Genomic DNA, 16,963 nt, shown 5'->3' with positions numbered 1-16,963 from the left:
ATCTTGTTTATCCCTGATGTCTTTTTTTATTTTGATATGGTTTGTTTCTGTCTTAATTTTGCTTTGTGTTATAATTTAATTGTATTTATATTCTTGACTTTCTCTAATGGAAGATACTGTTTATTTTAGCTGATAATTTTCATTATACCTAACAAACTATTTTCTAATTGTTTGTATCATTCTTCCATAACTTGTTTGTAATCTCTATCAGAGGTGGGCATCTTAAATAATCTTAAACCTCTGGAAGTGATTTTTTTCTTCAGTTTGTCTTAGCCTCTCTACTGACTTACCAAAACTAATTTTTTGTTCCACAGTTGTGAGTACCTCTCATATATTTTTTTATACTTTTACCTAATACAGTGAGCACTATATTTTAATTCTCTGTTTTTATATATCACACCATGAGAGCCTCTGCAAGCAAATTCCCAGATTTTACTATTAACATGACATAAAGTCATGATTTTATTAAAGACGCGGAGGCGAGTATTATGCATATCTATTTCTTTATTACTCTCAGCAGCAAAGAAATAGAGATAAATAAATAACTGAAATGAACAAAAAAATACAGTGCTCAAGCAACCAATCACATAACACAGGAAGTGACTATAATATGCTTGAATAACATATAACATATAACTTGCGGATAACGAAGACCAAAATGTAGAACATCCAACTTCAGCTAACGTAGCCAACAGCATCTCCAACATGGAAAATCACGATGAATTCAGGCTAAAGGAGACACAGAAAAAAGAAGGTAATATCTGGGCTCACAACTACAACAAGTAAATAACTAAGTCAAACCCAATGCTTCACACTGAAATACGGTAATACATCAAGTGGCAGCATAAACGCATTCCCCAATACATAGGACGTCAGATACTGAACCATAAAATCAAAACTTCAAATAGAGAACTTACCATACTTACCCACCATACCAGCCAATGTGCAACCCCATCCGGGTGGGTGGGTGGGAATAATACTCGCCTCCGTGTCCTTAATAAAATCATGACTTTACGTCATGTTAATAGTAAAATCTGGGAATTTTATTAAAGACACGGAGGCTCCTATTATGCAAGTTCAAAGCTTAGAAACCACTTGAGATGCAAAATGGTCAATCGGTCTGAAGTAGAAGTCACGAAAAGTCGATTCCCGTGACCAATCCGCTGCACGTAGAATATCTTCCAAGCAGCAGCCCATAGCCGAAGCCTTAGAGGCCATAGCTCCACGGACAGAATGAGGGGTGAATCTGGACGTATCGATCCCGGCCAGAGTCAACAACTCTCGTACCCATCTTGCCAACGTAGGTGTAGACACCGGAAGGTGTGGGGCTCGAAATGAAATGAACAAGGGGCCTAAATCCGGGGATCTCAACGGTCGAATAACCTCGAGATAGGCCTGAAAGCATTCGACCGGACAGAGAGCAGGATTATCTTGGAATCTAGGATAAACGAACACTTTTGAAGCCGACTTCGTCCTTTTGGATATGTTAAAGGAGATGCCTTCCAGGGTGAATGCATTGGCATTCCAGTCAAGTGCTCGAACATCCGACACCCTCTTACAAGAAATTAGACATAACAGCATGACCACCTTAGCCGACAGCTGTTTCAGTATCAGATCCTGGTACCAAGATGACAAAAATCGGAGAACCACATTCACGTCCCAAAAGAAAGTGAATCTCGCACAGGGCGGTCTAGTGAGACGAATCCCTTTGAGCAGCTGGCATACGAAGGGGTGACGTCCCACAGGCGAACCATTCAAACCTTGATGCCCAACTGATATAGTGGAACAGCATAGATTAATGGTGCGATACGCTTTCCCAGATTCAAACATCCCAGTAAGGAATTCCATGATCATATGTAAAGGGGCAGATACGGGATCCACTGACCGTTCCACGCACCAACAAGACCAGATTCGCCAGGCGGATCGGTATGCCACTCGAGTACCTGGTGCCCATGCATTGTCGAGGAGGTCGAGAGTTGACTGCGGAACTCTCGCGATAGTCCAGGGTCCCCTGAAATGGGCCATGCCATCAGATGTAGGAGGCCGCGATCCACTAACTCGTGCAAGTTGCCATCCGGATCCTTCAGGAGATTCGGGAAGGTCGGTATTAGACGTGGGTAATCTGCGGTCAATTCCATTAACCGAGGGAACCAAGGTCGAGGCCGCCACAGTGGTGTGATCAGCACCATTGAGCAGCCGTGTCGAGTCAGTTTCGACAGCGTGCGAGCTATCAGATTGAACGGGGGAAAGGCATAAAGCCGAGCATTCGGCCAATCCTGAAGGAACGCATCCGTTGCCACTGCTGCCGGATCTGGTCTCCAACTGAAGAACTTGGACACTTGTGTGTTGAGACGGGACGCGAAAAGGTCCACTTTGAATGGGCCCCAAATTAGGTCCAATCCCTGGAAGGCCGCAGCTTGTAAGTGCCAATCTTCAGAGTCTCTCAAGTAGCGTGAGTTCCAATCGGCCGTTGAGTTGTCCAGTCCCGGAATATGTTCCACCTGCACGGAAACGTTGTTGCGAAGGCAGAACCGCCAGAAGTCCTTTGCCATGAGAGCTAGCATGCGCGATTTCGTGCCTCCCAGGTGGTTGATGTAGCGTACCGCTGACACGTTGTCCATCCTGAGCATCACACAACAATTCGCCCGTTCCGGTGTAAGGCTGCGAATAGCGAATGCTCCCGCCAATAGTTCCAGGCAATTGATGTGGAGCGTTTGTTCTTGATCTGACCATCTGCCTCCGGTAGACGCGGTACCACAACGTGCGCCCCAGCCGTGTAAGCTGGCATCGGACTCTATCACGACGTCCGGGACGGAACCGAATATGGCTCTCCCGTTCCAGGCATCCATGTGGGCCAGCCACCAGGTCAATTCGTCTCTGGACTCATCGTCGAGCCTCACCCTCTTCTCGTAAGAGTGGCCTGCATGCAGGTGAGAGCCCTTTAACCGTTGAAGGGCCCGATAATGGAGAGGTCCAGGGAATATCGCTTGTATTGAGGCGGCTAAGAGGCCGATCACTCTCGCCAGATGTCGAATAGAGAGGTCGTCTGCACGTAACGTACGTCTGATCTCTTTCTTGATAGCCTTTATCTTGGACTCCGGCAGGAATAGGAACTGTAGGATGGAATCCACCGTAAACCCCAGAAATTCTATCGATAGGATGGGATCCAACACTGATTTCTCCCAATTGATGAGAAAACCTAGATTCTGGAGCAAGGACATAGTCCATGAGACATGGACCTGTAATTGCTCTTTCGATTGTGCCATCAGTAAGATGTCGTCCAAATATATGATCAGACGCACTCCACGGCTCCGGAGGAAGGACACCACCGGCGTCATGACCTTGATGAAGCACCAGCGGGCCGAGGAGAGTCCGAATGGCAGACAAGTAAACTTCCAGCGCTCCCCTTTCCAGGTGAACTGGAGGAAATCTCTGTGGGCCGTGGTTATAGGCACTGTCAAATAAACGTCCTTGAGGTCCAGTTTGGCCAACCAGTCGGACTCTTGAAGGAGGTCTCGAAGGCAGTGGATGCCTTCCATCTGGAAATGACAATACTGGAGAAAGGCGTTGAGGGGGCGGAGGTTGATGACTGGACGGACACCCCCTCCTTTCTTTGGGACCAACAATAGGTTGCTCGTAAACCCCGGCTGAGTAAACGGGACCTCTTGTATTGCACCCTTGGTGCGAAGTTCCATGATCTCCGAGGAGATCAATTCTTCTTGATCTCGAGCGAGTGAGAGTTCCCTGGGGACAAGGAGTTGGACAGGCATGGATACAAAATCTATGTGGTAACCCCGCACTGTTTGGAGAACCCAAACATCTGTTGTCAAGGCAGCCCACGCCTCGTAAAACTGGGCCAATCTGCCCGCCACCCGCTCTTGTGTATGAGGGAAAAAAGGGGTACTCACCATAAGGGCGTCTGCCCATCGAGGCACCTCTCGGATAGCGGGAATTCCAGGGTCTCCCTCTGGAGGGGAAGAACGGAGCCGGTCTTGGCTCTTGGAAATTCCTGGCAGGGAAGAAGGAGCCTCTCTGGGCTCGAGACGAACCCCGGAATCCACAGCCGGGTGGACGGCTCCTGTTGCGCCCGGCCCCTCCAAAAACCCTAGGGGAAAACACCCTCTTCATATTAGCCTGGGTCTTATCAATGGCTGTGAAAGCTTTTACGTAAGACCCCAGGTCTCTGACAAAATTATCGCCAAACAGCATCCCCTCAGCCGAGGGGCCAGGTTCTGATATGGCCATGGTAGCCAACTTCGGGTCGATCTTAAGCAGGATTGCTTTCCTGCGTTCAGCGGAAATGGCCATGTTGGCATTGCCTAGCAGGCAAATGGCACGTTGCACCCAGCCAATCGCCACATCTATGTCAAGCTCCGCCTCACCTGCTTTGGCGGCTTCCAATACCTCATAGGCTTTAGACAGAGGGCCAAAGGTGTCCATTATCTTATCCTGACAGTTTTTCAGGGAAAAATCCAGGCCTTTCTTTTGTTTCCAGCCTGATTTGTTAAGGAATTGGGCAATCTGAGGATCGACCTCTGGCGTCTTACACGGCGATCCTGGGACCGAAGGCCTAGGGCATTCAGCCCGTAACTTACTGCGACTCTCCTTACAGAGTGGCGTACGCATCCTGTGCGCGATATAGCGGGCGATATGCTCGGGGGGTTCCCACTCAGCGGAACGAGGATGACGCAAGTCGTCCGGATCAAACAGGGGGTTACCCTGCGGATCCAGAATCCCTGCGTCACCGCTCGCCCCCTGGGCAGTAACACCCTTAGCAGGGAAAGCGCCCCCAGGATTGGGTGCTATGGCAGGGGGAGCTCCCTCCTCCGAGCCAGCTCCATCATCGGAAGCATAGTCCAATTCCTCATATTCATCCTCCTCACTCCGGTCGCTCTCCGACCTTTCCTCACGGGATCTAGCCCGTTTCCATGATCTGGCTGTTTTTGCCCGACCAGGGGCTCTTTTGCGCGGTGGAAGCGCGCCATCTGTGACTGCCTCAGGCGAGTCTGTCAGGGCAGGTAAAAGTGGGAGGAGTGGGTCATGGAGTGGGAGGAGAGGTGTTTGGCCTTCACCTTGGCCTTACGGGCAACGGGTGAGGCAGGGGCAGGGGCAGGACCCGCACCCAGTAGGATAGGGTTAGCTACAAAACAAAAGAGACTGCGCTAAAGTCTGGGAGAAGGACGAGGACATAGCCCCCATAGCGGAGGCGAGCGCTCTCTGGAGAGAGGACGCCATGCATAGAATGCAGATTCAGGTGATTTATGCCCTTTATGGATTAAAACCAAACATTCCTAAATTGTTTTGAATAACGTGCTTTAAAACATCAGGTATGATGTTGTATCGATCAGGTAGTGTAAGGGTTACGCCCGCTTCACAGTGACAGACCAAACTCCCCGTTTAACGCACTGCAAACAACCGCAAACAGCACATTTGCACAACCGCAAACTCCCCATTTGCACAAGGTTGGATACCAAGCTAGCCATGTCCCGTTCCTTGTCCTCACTGATGTTATTGAAGGTCTCTTCCTCCACCCAGCCACGTACAACACCAAGGGTCCCTGAAAAGTGACAACAAGCCCCCTCTAGTTTTTTTTTAAATGTACACTACTGTTACACCAGATATGAGTTGCACTGGTGTGACACTGTGCCCTGGCAGGCCCTGAAACACACATGTGTGAAGGAAACTGACTGCTATTATATTACAGTCAAAAAATTTTGTTTTTTTTAAATGCAAGCTATTGAGACACCAGATATGAGTGGTGGCACTGGGCAAGTGGGCACAGTATACCCTGTGAGCCTGACACACACGCTGGCAGGCAGGCAACTGCTATTAGATTACACAGGAAAAAGAAAAAAAAGAAGACTGATGTTATAGCCCTAAAAAGGGCTTTTTGGGGTGCTGTCCTTACAGCAGAGATCAGATGAGTCCTTCAGGACTGTAGTGGACACTGAATACACTAGCCTAGCTATCGATTTCCCTATTAAATCAGCAGCAGCTACACTGTCCCTCCTCTCACTAAGAATGCAGCTTCCGGGGGGCGGGGCCTAGCTGTCATGGAGGAAAGACGCACTTCGTGTGAGCTCCCTCAATATCTCTCTTTAAGCAGCTATCAACAAGCAAATTTCACCCCAGAAGGGGATGACCCAGCAATGTTGCTCCTACCTGACCGACCCGACATGCTTAATAGCGGTCAGCAACTCAACAGAGTCTTACTTTCCTCCGCGTGGCAAGTGTGGCCTGGTGCTCACCGGGCGGGAGAGGCGGCCGATCTCCTGATCCTGGGATGCCCAGGAGCAGCTACTTCCCAGCAGGAGCTCTGTTACCCCCCCCCCCCCCCTCGGACCCGTGGGGGTTATCCTGGTCCACCCCTGAGAGGCTGTCTGGAGCTAATGGACGCACAGAGCACAGCCGTCCAGGCTGACATACTCATCTGCGACTCTCCCAATATGGCGGCAGCAGTGTGTCCTCCTGGTACCAGCAAAGCATGGCAGGATATTGAGTCTAAGCTGGACAGACTCTTTAATCAATTTTGAAAGCAAATAACAAGCAGGAAGCCCCAACAAGCTCCACCACAGCCCCAACAAGCTCCACCACAGCTAAGCAAAGCAGTCCCCATTAAAATCCACCAACGCAAAAGGCGTCGAAGACGGGACCGGAGGCACAAACAGAAATTCAGAGCCTGCCCCACGTCAAGCACTCGCCTCCACCTTAAGCCACCACAATCCCGCACCGGACGTGAAGCACCACCGGGACAGATCCGACCACCTGACAAAACAAGCTTCCACCACCTCAAGCCGCGAACCCGGCACTCAGCCAGAGACTTGCCTTTGTTGTTCCAGGTATCAGGGACTCCCAGGGTCTGCACCTGGCGCCCAGAAGGGATCGGATGAGCACAAGCAGTAAACAACAGCCTGCCAAGCATGTCCCACTATAGCCGATCCTCCACACCATGCCTTTGATCACATGAACTGTTCTCTGCACATTAACTAATCGTAAAGTACCAAGCGTTTAAACATGTCATTATTTCACCTCCTAAAGAGTTTATTGTCGTAGTTCCTTACATGCCTTTACCTTAACCGTTCATGTATTATGTTATTCACTAGTCTCATCTCATGGGGCAACTCACACTTGATTTATAACTAGTGGTGGAGCTGCTGATATAAATACACAGTTGATAACGTGCAAGCTACACCCTAAACATGACAGCCATCTTTCACAACAATTGACTGCTATATGCTCATACCCTCAGTGCAACTAGCCATGATATATGCACGTTCAGCCTAGCATGCTCAAATATAACACACTTCTGTCTAAAAAAATTATACAAAAAAAAAAGAATGCAGCTTCAGAATTAATCTAAATTGTATGCTGTCTAGGAGGTGGGAGGGTCTGGGAGGGAGGGTCTGCTGCTGATTGGCTGGAATGTGTCTGCTGAATGTGAGGTACAGGGTCAAAGTTTACTCAATGATGACGAATAGGGGGTGGACCGAACATCGCCAGGAACTATTCGCCAGCGAACCATTCGGGACATCACTAGTGCTGGAATTTAGGGATCTGATACGATCAAGGAGCCAGGGACCGCAGCTTTCAAGTCAGACAGAAGGTTTTCATTTTAAAACCGGTCCACCATGACAAGCTGCAGGCCACCTGGCAGGGCCCACACTGGGTGGTAGAACAAAAGTGTGATACCACCTATGTGATTGGCCTGTGCTCTGGCAAAGGGGGAGATGCATACTCCATGTGAACATGCTCAAACCCTACCATGAGCAAGCAGAGGAAGTGGCGGCTATCTGTGCCCCTGCCTCAGACGATTTTGAGAATATGCAATTAGGAGAGCAGTTGAATCATCAGGAGCATACATAAGTATGGTAGTTGCTAGCAGCCAGGGGGAGCTACCTTTTATAATATGCCCGGGTTCACTCCTTTGGCCACACACCGAGTAGACACCCCAGGACAGCTACCTCTATGACAGTCTCCTTACCGAATAGCTGAATCGGTTAAGGAAAACATGAGGAAGGAGATCCAGGAAATGCTTCAACTAGGCGTCATTGAGCCATCTGACAGCCCCTACCCCCCCCCGCCCCCCCCTGGCAGTACTAGTATCGAAGCGTGACGGCACAACCTGCTTCTGTGTAGACTACCGGAGGTTGAATAATAAAACCCTGTCAGACACCTATTCTGTGCCCAAGATAGATGAGCTCCTAGACAATATTGTCAGGGGCCAGTACTTCACTACAATCGATCTGTGTAAGGGGTACTGGCAGATTCCTCTGGCAAAGGATGCCATACCCAAGTCGGTGTCTGTCACTCCGTTCGGCGTGTACCAGTTCCGGGTCATGCTCTACGGGATAAAAAAATGCTCCGGTGACATTTCAGAAGATGGTAGATTGGCAATTGGACAGGTTCCAGGATTATGCGTGTGCATATCTGGACAATATTACCATTTACAGCAACACCTGGCTAGAACACTTGACCCACATAAGGGCAGTATTAGACTGCATTAAAGAAGCAGGTTTGACACTTACGCCCACTAAGTGTCACATAGAGTACAGTACCTTGGCCACCGAGTCGGGAGCAGACAACAGAAGCTTGAACCCGCAAAGGTTGAAACAGAAGCACAGTGGCCCACCCCACATACTAAGACCTAGGCTCTGGCTTTCCTAGGGACAGCAGGGTATAATTTGTACCCAACTACAGTACCCTTGCCAAACCTCTCACAGACCTAACCCGCAAGAACCTTCCTAGGCAGGTAGTTTGGCCCCAGAGTGTGAGCAGGCATTTCAACAACTGAAAGAGGCTCTAGTAAATACACCTTTATTGGCTGCTTCCGATCCAACTAAACGTTTTCTTGTCCATACAGACGCTTTTATGTTTGGATTTGAAGCAGTACTGAGGCAAGTCAGAGTCGATGGCGGTGAACATCCTGTGGGTTACTTAAGCAGAAAACGTTTACCTCGAGAAGTAAGCTATGCCACCATTGAGAAAGAATGCCTAGCCGTGGTGTGGTACCTCATGAAGCTGCAACCTTACCTCTACAGGCAGCCCTTCTACTTGTTCACAGATCACAACCCATTAGTGTGATTAAACCGGGTGGTAGGGGACCACGCCAGGCTGCTTTGCTGGAGTTTAGTGCCTCACTGTCAGCAGACACATTCCAGCCAATCAGCAGCAGACCCTCCCTTCCAGACCCTCCCACCTCCTGTACAGCATCCATTTTAGATTCATTCTGAAGCTGCATTCTTAGTGAGAGGAGGGAAAGTGTAGCTGCTGCTGTTTTGATAGGGAAATGGATAGCTAGGCTAGTGTATTCAGTGTCCACTACAGTCCTGAAGGACTCATCTGATCTCTGCTCTAAGGACAGCATCCCAAAAAGCCATTTTTAGGGCTAGAAAATCAGTCTGCTTTTTTTCCTGTGTAATCTAATTGCAGTTGCCTGCCTGCCAGCTTCTGTGTCAGGCTCACAGTGAATACTGTGGCCACTTGCCCAGTGCCACCACTCATATCTGGTGTCACAATAGTTTGCATTTAAAAACAAAAATTTTTTTCACTGTAATAGATTGAATAGCAGTTAGTTGTCTGCAAGCGTCTGTGTGTCAGGCCTACAGCGTGTACTCTGCCAAGCTCTGCCAGTGCACAGTGCCACTCATATCTGGTGTCACAATAGCGTGCATTTAAAAACAATTTTTTTTTCACTGTTATAGATTGAATAGCAGTTAGTTGTCTTCAAGCGTCTGTGTGTCAGGCCTACAGCGTCTACTCTGCCAACCTCTGCCAGTGCACAGTGTCACTCATATCTGGTGTCACAATAGCGTGCATTTAAAACCAAAAACATATTTTTCACTGTAATAGATTGAATAGCAGTTAGTTGTCTGCAAGTGTCTGTGTGTCAGGCCAACAGCGTGTACTCTGCCAACCTCTGCCAGTGCACAGTGCTACTCATATCTGGTGTCACAATAGATTGCATTTAAAAACAAAAACATTTTTTTCACTGTTATAGATTGAATTGCAGTTAGTTGTCTGCAAGCGGGTGTCAGGCCTACAGCGTGTACTCTGCCAACCTCTGCCAGTGCACAGTGCCACTCATATCTGGTGTCACAATTGCGTGCATTTAAAACCAAAACAATTGTTTACACTGTTATAGATTGAATAGCAGTTAGTTGTCTTCAAGCGTGTGTGTCAGGCCTACAGCGTGTACTCTGCCAACCTCTGCCAGTGCACAGTGCCACTCATATCTGGTGTCACAATAGCTTGCATTTAAAAACAAAAAAAGGTTTTGACTGTAATATAATAGCAGTCAGTGTCCTTCATAAGTGTGTGTCAGGCCTACAGTGTGTACTCTGCCAACCTCTGCCAGTGCACAGTGCCACTCATATCTGGTGTCACAATAGCGTGCATTTAAAAACCCCAAAACTTTTTTCACTGTTATAGATTGAATAGCAGTTAGTTGTCTTTAAGTGGGTGTGTCAGGCCTACAGCGTCCACTCTGCCAACCTCTGCCAGTGCACAGTGCCACTCATATCTGGTGTCACAATAGCGTGCATTTAAAAACCCCAAAACTTTTTTCACTGTTATAGATTGAATAGCAGTTAGTTGTCTTCAAGCGGGTGTCAGACCTACAGCGTGTACTCTGCCAACCTCTGCCAGTGCACAGTGCCACCACTCATATCTGGTGTCACAATAGCTTGCATTTAAAAACAAAAAATTTTTTCACTGTAATAGATTGAATAGCAGTTAGTTGTCTGCAAGCGTCTGTGTGTCAGGCCTACAGCGTGTACTCTGCCAAGCTCTGCCAGTGCACAGTGCCACTCATATCTGGTGTCACAATAGCGTGCATTTAAAAACAATTTTTTTTCACTGTTATAGATTGAATAGCAGTTAGTTGTCTTCAAGCGTCTGTGTGTCAGGCCTACAGCGTGTACTCTGCCAACCTCTGCCACTGCACAGTGCCACATATGTGGTCTCACAGTAGCTTGCATGCATAGTACCACTAATCCAAAAAAAAATGACAGGCAGAGGCAGGCCACCCCGCAGGGGCCGTCGTGGTCGTGGTGCTGTGATTCCCTTTTTCCCTAGAATAATGCCCAGTTTTCAGAGGCCAAGTACCCTGAAATTGAAATGTTCTGAGGACATAGTTGACTGGCTAACACAGGACACCCAATCTTCTACAGCTTCCGCTCGGAACCTTGACGCACCATCCTCCTCCAGCTTAGCTTCGGGCACCTCTCAAGATACCACTCACCCGCCTGCCGCCACCTCCAACACTAGCACCACAGCCGCTTCACTTTATCTGTCAGAGGAGTTATTTACACATCCGTTTGAAGAAATGAGTGATGCGCAACCATTATTGCCAGAGGATGTAGATAACAGGGATATGTCTCAGTCAGGCAGCATTACACACATGGACGTACGGTGTGATGATGATGATGTTGTACCCGCTGCTGCTTCCTTTGCTGAGTTGTCAGATACAAGTGAAGCGGTTGATGATGACGACTTTCTTCTTACCTTTGGTGAAAGAGGGGGGAGAGGGGACACAGCCAACCTTGGTGGTCCAGTTGTGAGTTCTGTAAAGCTTGCAGCTAATCTGGCTGCATGCTGCTTCCTGTCCTCCTGCGCGCAGAATGCTGTGTGGAGCATTGTCATGCTAACGCGCAGCAATGCTTCACACATCCTGCTTGCGGGAGGAGCGAACTGCCTTACAGGTCGGCCTCTCCTGCAGCCCTGGGTCCTAGCCACTGCCCAGTGTGCCCATGCGGAAAGACGTTCCTGACAGACACACACACTCACTTCCAGACACACACACATTTACTTCCAAACACACACTCACTGACAGACACACACACACTTACTGACAGACACACTCACACACTTACTGACAGACACACACACTCACTGACAGACACACACACACACTTACTAACAGACACACACACTAACTGACAGATACACACACAGTTACTGTGACTCACTTTCAGACGCACACACTCACAAATTAATTCTACTGCTTCTTGCTCCTACCTTTAGGAGTCCTCTGGGTCCTCTCCTCGGGGTTCAGTGGCTTTCATAATCTTCCTCCTCCACTCTGCTCCCTCGCACTGTTTAGTGATGCAGGACCGGAATGACATCATATTCCGGCTCCCGGCATCACCAGAGAGGGCGCGAGGGAGCAGGAAGATCATTAGCACAGTCAGCGCTGCCTCGCCGCACCTGCCTCCTTCCTCACCTGGCCGATATATTGCTGCAGAGTAGGCACCTGGCGCCTGGGACAAGCAGGTGTCTACTCTTGCTATGGGGGTGCCCTTAGGTGGCCAGCTGGCCACCTGCTGGGCTCCCTGTGACAGGCCATCCGCCTGCTCCTTGCGGTGCTCCCTACCTCCTTGTGCCTGGGCCCTTCAACGCGTGTTTTTCAAATAATTTAGAGTGGCCTGGGGGGCAATTGCCTCACTGCCCAACGGCCCAGCCCGCCCCTGCCCCCATCCACAACTAATGGTTGAGGGACACTAGATCCCCCTTAATGTTATGATTATAGACTACGCAACCATGGGTGGGGGCTGGGGTGGGGGACACTAGGACATTACAGTATAAAATTAGTAGCCACCAGGGCAGAGGGGAGAAAAGTAACCTACCAACTTCCCAGTAGTTTCGTTTTTTTTTTTTTTTTTTTATTCTTTATTTTTAGTGTGCACAAAAAGAACAGTAAGTCCTGATGCGCCACAACAGCGACATCGGAGTATAACTCAAAACATTCACATTACAGGTCATGGTTATCACTGGTCAGGCACATTTTTGTTTAAAAGAAAGACATAACGAGAATACAACAGTGTGGTATTTTGGTTCGTTTAAACATTCAGTTGCGGAGCGTGAAATTAGTGAGATATAGGTGTTTGAAGTGTGGTTCTTTCAGTTGACGCTGTATTTCAGACTGGTTTAATATAGCCTATGTATTCGTGGGGTTATATTATGTCCGCTGTGGGTGGGATATGTCGGGCTTAAGTTTGGCCAATATATATAGCTTTAGGTTGCTTACACTCATTTTTGAGTTGAATTCCCTTCAGCATTGGTCTCATACAGTCTGCAGGAGAGCTTGTTCCCCTCTGTGGTCACCTGTGTAAGTCAACGTGGGAGCCTCGTTAAGAGAGAGAGTGTCGAAAGTCCACTGCCTGTATAGTACAAGGGGGTTAGAGCAGGGGTGAGTAGTTAGCAGTCACATCCTCGCTATAGACTGTGGGTGCTAGTCAGCTGTGTGTGGAGCTAGTCAGTGTAGATATTTTAAGGGTCAGCGACCACTAGGTCGTCATGTGAAGTAATCTCGCTCAGTTAGTGGAGTTTACGCTGTCCCCTATGGCAGGAAGACGTTTATTCGTAATCTAAGTTCAAAACGCTCATAGTAAAGTACATGACAGTATTTGATGCGTTACAGGGGAGCGAGCTATGTCAGAGGGTAACTTGTGCTGTGTATTTGTGGGGCCGGACCGTGATAGAAGACGGGTCTCTTTCTCAGAACTATCAATGGTGACAGACTGCTCGCGGTAGCTAGGGTCTTGCGCATTAAGTACTACATGAGTATGCCCCGTGGTCCCCTACGGGCACATTAACATCTGTCTCGTGGGAGATAACTGGTATGGCTTGTCCCGGTTACGCTGACTGTCAGTATAGTCCCTACAAGGCAGCCGTTTGCACGGAGTGAGGTTTAAGAAACAATAATAACTTAACATAACATAAACAACAAAACTGGCAACTATACTTGGGTCTCACGCTATATCTTCATCATATCTGGTTGGTCGCCAACATTTTAAGCTATAGGAGGGTAGGAGAAGGCCCTGTATTACACGGTAAATTCAACATATACGATGTGCATAGCAGTGATAAAGAAAAACTAGGATGCCCCATGCTGGGTGTCCTGTACCCCGGTAAAATAAGATATAGTAAACTAGACATTTGCTCCTGTTAAGGTAACCCACCCCCCGCCATTGGTTGAGCAGAGTAAAACATGTCATGTCCCGACATACTAGATGCTACTGTCATGTAGCGGTTTCAGCCAGGGACAGGCCGTGTTAGTCTCGGTGTCTCTATGTCGTGATCGCAGCGTACGTCTCCGGTGTGGAACTCTGGGGGATGAATGGGACGCTCCTGTCCGGGTCCCATACATGAGTGCGGTTGGGAGAGCTGCGAGTGTTCGTGATGGCTGGTTCTGCCGAGGTCAGCAACTCTTGAGGTAAGTCCAGGAGCTGGAGGAATGCCGGGGCGTCTTGGATGTCCTGGATGGTGTGAAAGTCCTTTCCCCGCGTGGCTGTTAGTGTCCTGTGGGGTCGCCACCGGTATTCTACCTTGTGGGCACGGAGGATCAGAGTGAGTGGCTTCAGCGATCTACGCCAAGCTAAGGTGCTGTTAGATAGATCTGAGTAGAGCGAGATGTCCTTGTTCTCAAATCGGAAGGGGGTTTTGGTTCGAAAGGCTGTTAAAATCGCCGTTCTGTGCCCGCTGTTGCGGAGGCTCAGGATAACATCCTGTGTGGCGTTGGTTGGCACGTTCGGTAGTTTGGGGATTCTAAAGACCCCTTCTGGAGTGATCGCTGCGGGTTTTCCTTGTGGTAGGATTGGAAGGAGCATCCGATCAATTAATAGAGATAGGTCGGCCTCGGCAATGTCCTCACGTACTCCCCTTATTTTTATGTTGGACGCCCGCCTAGCGTCTTCAAGCGCCGCAAGGCGATGGTCGAGTTGCTGGTTCTGTTGTTCCAGGCCTTGTACTGTGTGTTGTAGTGCTGTTATGTCCTGAGTGTGGGTCAGGGACGAGCCCTCCAATTTGGAGATGCGGCCTGTTAGGCCCTGCAGGTCTGCGCGGAGCGTTTTGATTTCCTCATGGAAGCTGTGTTTTAAGTCCGCCATGAGCGCTTTCATGACCGCTACAGTAATCGGTTATGCATCTGCCTCTTTGCCACATTGTCGTGCCTTCCGCGGTGGGTCTGGGATCAGCAGATATCCCCCTTCTTCATCGGAAATGTCTTCGGAAAAATCCGAACACCCGCCGTGTTGGGCCGCCATGTTAGTCTCAGAGGCGCCTCGTGCTTGCATCCACATCTCCCCTATTGTAAGACCTGATGGGGGCTTGTGTGGTACCGTCTTCTTCCCCTTTCTCCCCATTTGGTCTTGGGGTGTTTGCTGGCAGGTAAGGGTAAATGTGGGGGAAATGTTGTTTGTTTTTCGCCGTTTCGGGTTCGGAGCTCCCCTTGCATGCGACTAGTCTCTTCAGCGTGTAAGCTCCGCCTCCGTAGTTTAGTGGAGGCATGGCAGGAACTATATCCCCCACCTATTATTTTATAGACCACATACCATAAGATTGGGTCTTTCAAGTGATTGGGCAACAATGACTGCTCATTTGCTTGTTTTAAACAGTTAGGAGATATGCCGCCACGTGGCACATAGCAGGTGGGGGCATAGAGAAGTTTAAAACCTCTCTCATAGTAATATGGTGGTCTTTTTGACCCCCATAGAGTTTTTATTTATTAACTTTTTTACTGTGGCGACTGGCTATCAAGCAATGGACAATCACCACATAAATAACCATTGCATTGCCAAGGGTTTTTAACTATTTGCCCGCTGGTTGCTGGCACTACTAGCGAGCAAACAGTATTTCAAAATTATCAGTTCATTAACAAACAAGCAAGTGGACAATAATTTGGAAATGTGCATCCTGCCATTCATTTCTGAATTCTATTAATATCAGTGCCTTGTGAATGTTCTCAGCAAATACTTTTTTATTGAAGATTTTAAATATTTAAAAAACAATAAAATATATAGCAACAATAACATAAAAAAGAAACTGGGGATAAAAAAAAAAGTAAACTAGTCTTCCAATTATGTACAATATATGTACAATTATAAAATAATTAAAAATTTAAATGCAATATAATACACAGTGAATACAATGAGAAGAAATCAATATGTGATCAAGTGATGGTAATGGTTATAAGTAATATTAATGTCTGAATATCCACGTCCTCCCACATTGACCATTTATATCTCAGAATATTAGTGTTTTCCGATGGTGGTTGTAACTGTCCACTTATTACTTTAAATCTTTGTTTAGCACTGACTGCCACAGGTGGAACCTTTCTGCCTTCCTCTTGTTTCCCTGGGGGAATGTTTGAGCAGCAGACCCCCTCCTTCCTCTAGTTTTGGAGGCAAAAAACTCTGTGATTCAGCATTCAGATGCAAAGCAAGTCATCTTAATATAATAGATTTAAATATAATAGATTTTAATATAATATGTCTAATAATCTGCTTTTATAACTCATTATGTGTTTATTACTTTGCAGTGTTATTTTATAAATAAATGATGAACTCCAACAAAATGGCATTAGATTGCCTTAGGAGTTAATATACTCACTTGTAGCAAGCTCTATCTCTAATAGACTCCAATAAAATGGCGCCAGTTTGCCTTTGAAGTTCAATATTCTGTATATAGACTCTATAACTTTGAAACTGCCACCCGCGGAATGACGTCATTACGGGATGACGTTGAGACGTCCTTGTGATGGAGAATGGACACGCCTATATGCACATCAATGACGAAAGGGAGAGTACCGCTCGGAATCATCAACAGATGTCCGAAAAAAGCGCCAAGACCAATAGGTTTAAAAGAGAAGAGCAGGCAGGAGGACAGTAGCAACCCACTTTTGAGAAAGGCGTTAACGCGAAACGTGTCAAGTGGACAGTGGGCTTATTTGTTATATGTGAGGGTATTTATTTTTTACCTAATAAATTTACTGTTTTTATCACCTATTTCCTGCATCCTGGAATATTTATGGTGTATGATCAACTTCAATGAGGCTGGTAAAAAGAAAACTCTGACCTACTACAACTACTATCCACGGCATCCTCCTTTACAAGCTACTAGTCTGAGCCAGCTTTTTTAAGTGGCTCAGGATCTTGTGAGTTGGACCAGTAGAAGTATATATCACAGT

Source organism: Pelobates fuscus, chromosome 1 (genome assembly GCF_036172605.1).
Source record: "Pelobates fuscus isolate aPelFus1 chromosome 1, aPelFus1.pri, whole genome shotgun sequence".
In the NCBI taxonomy this organism is placed as follows: Eukaryota; Metazoa; Chordata; class Amphibia; order Anura; family Pelobatidae; genus Pelobates; species Pelobates fuscus.
The sequence above is the reverse complement of the archived record's forward strand: the minus strand, read 5'-3'. Positions refer to the sequence as shown.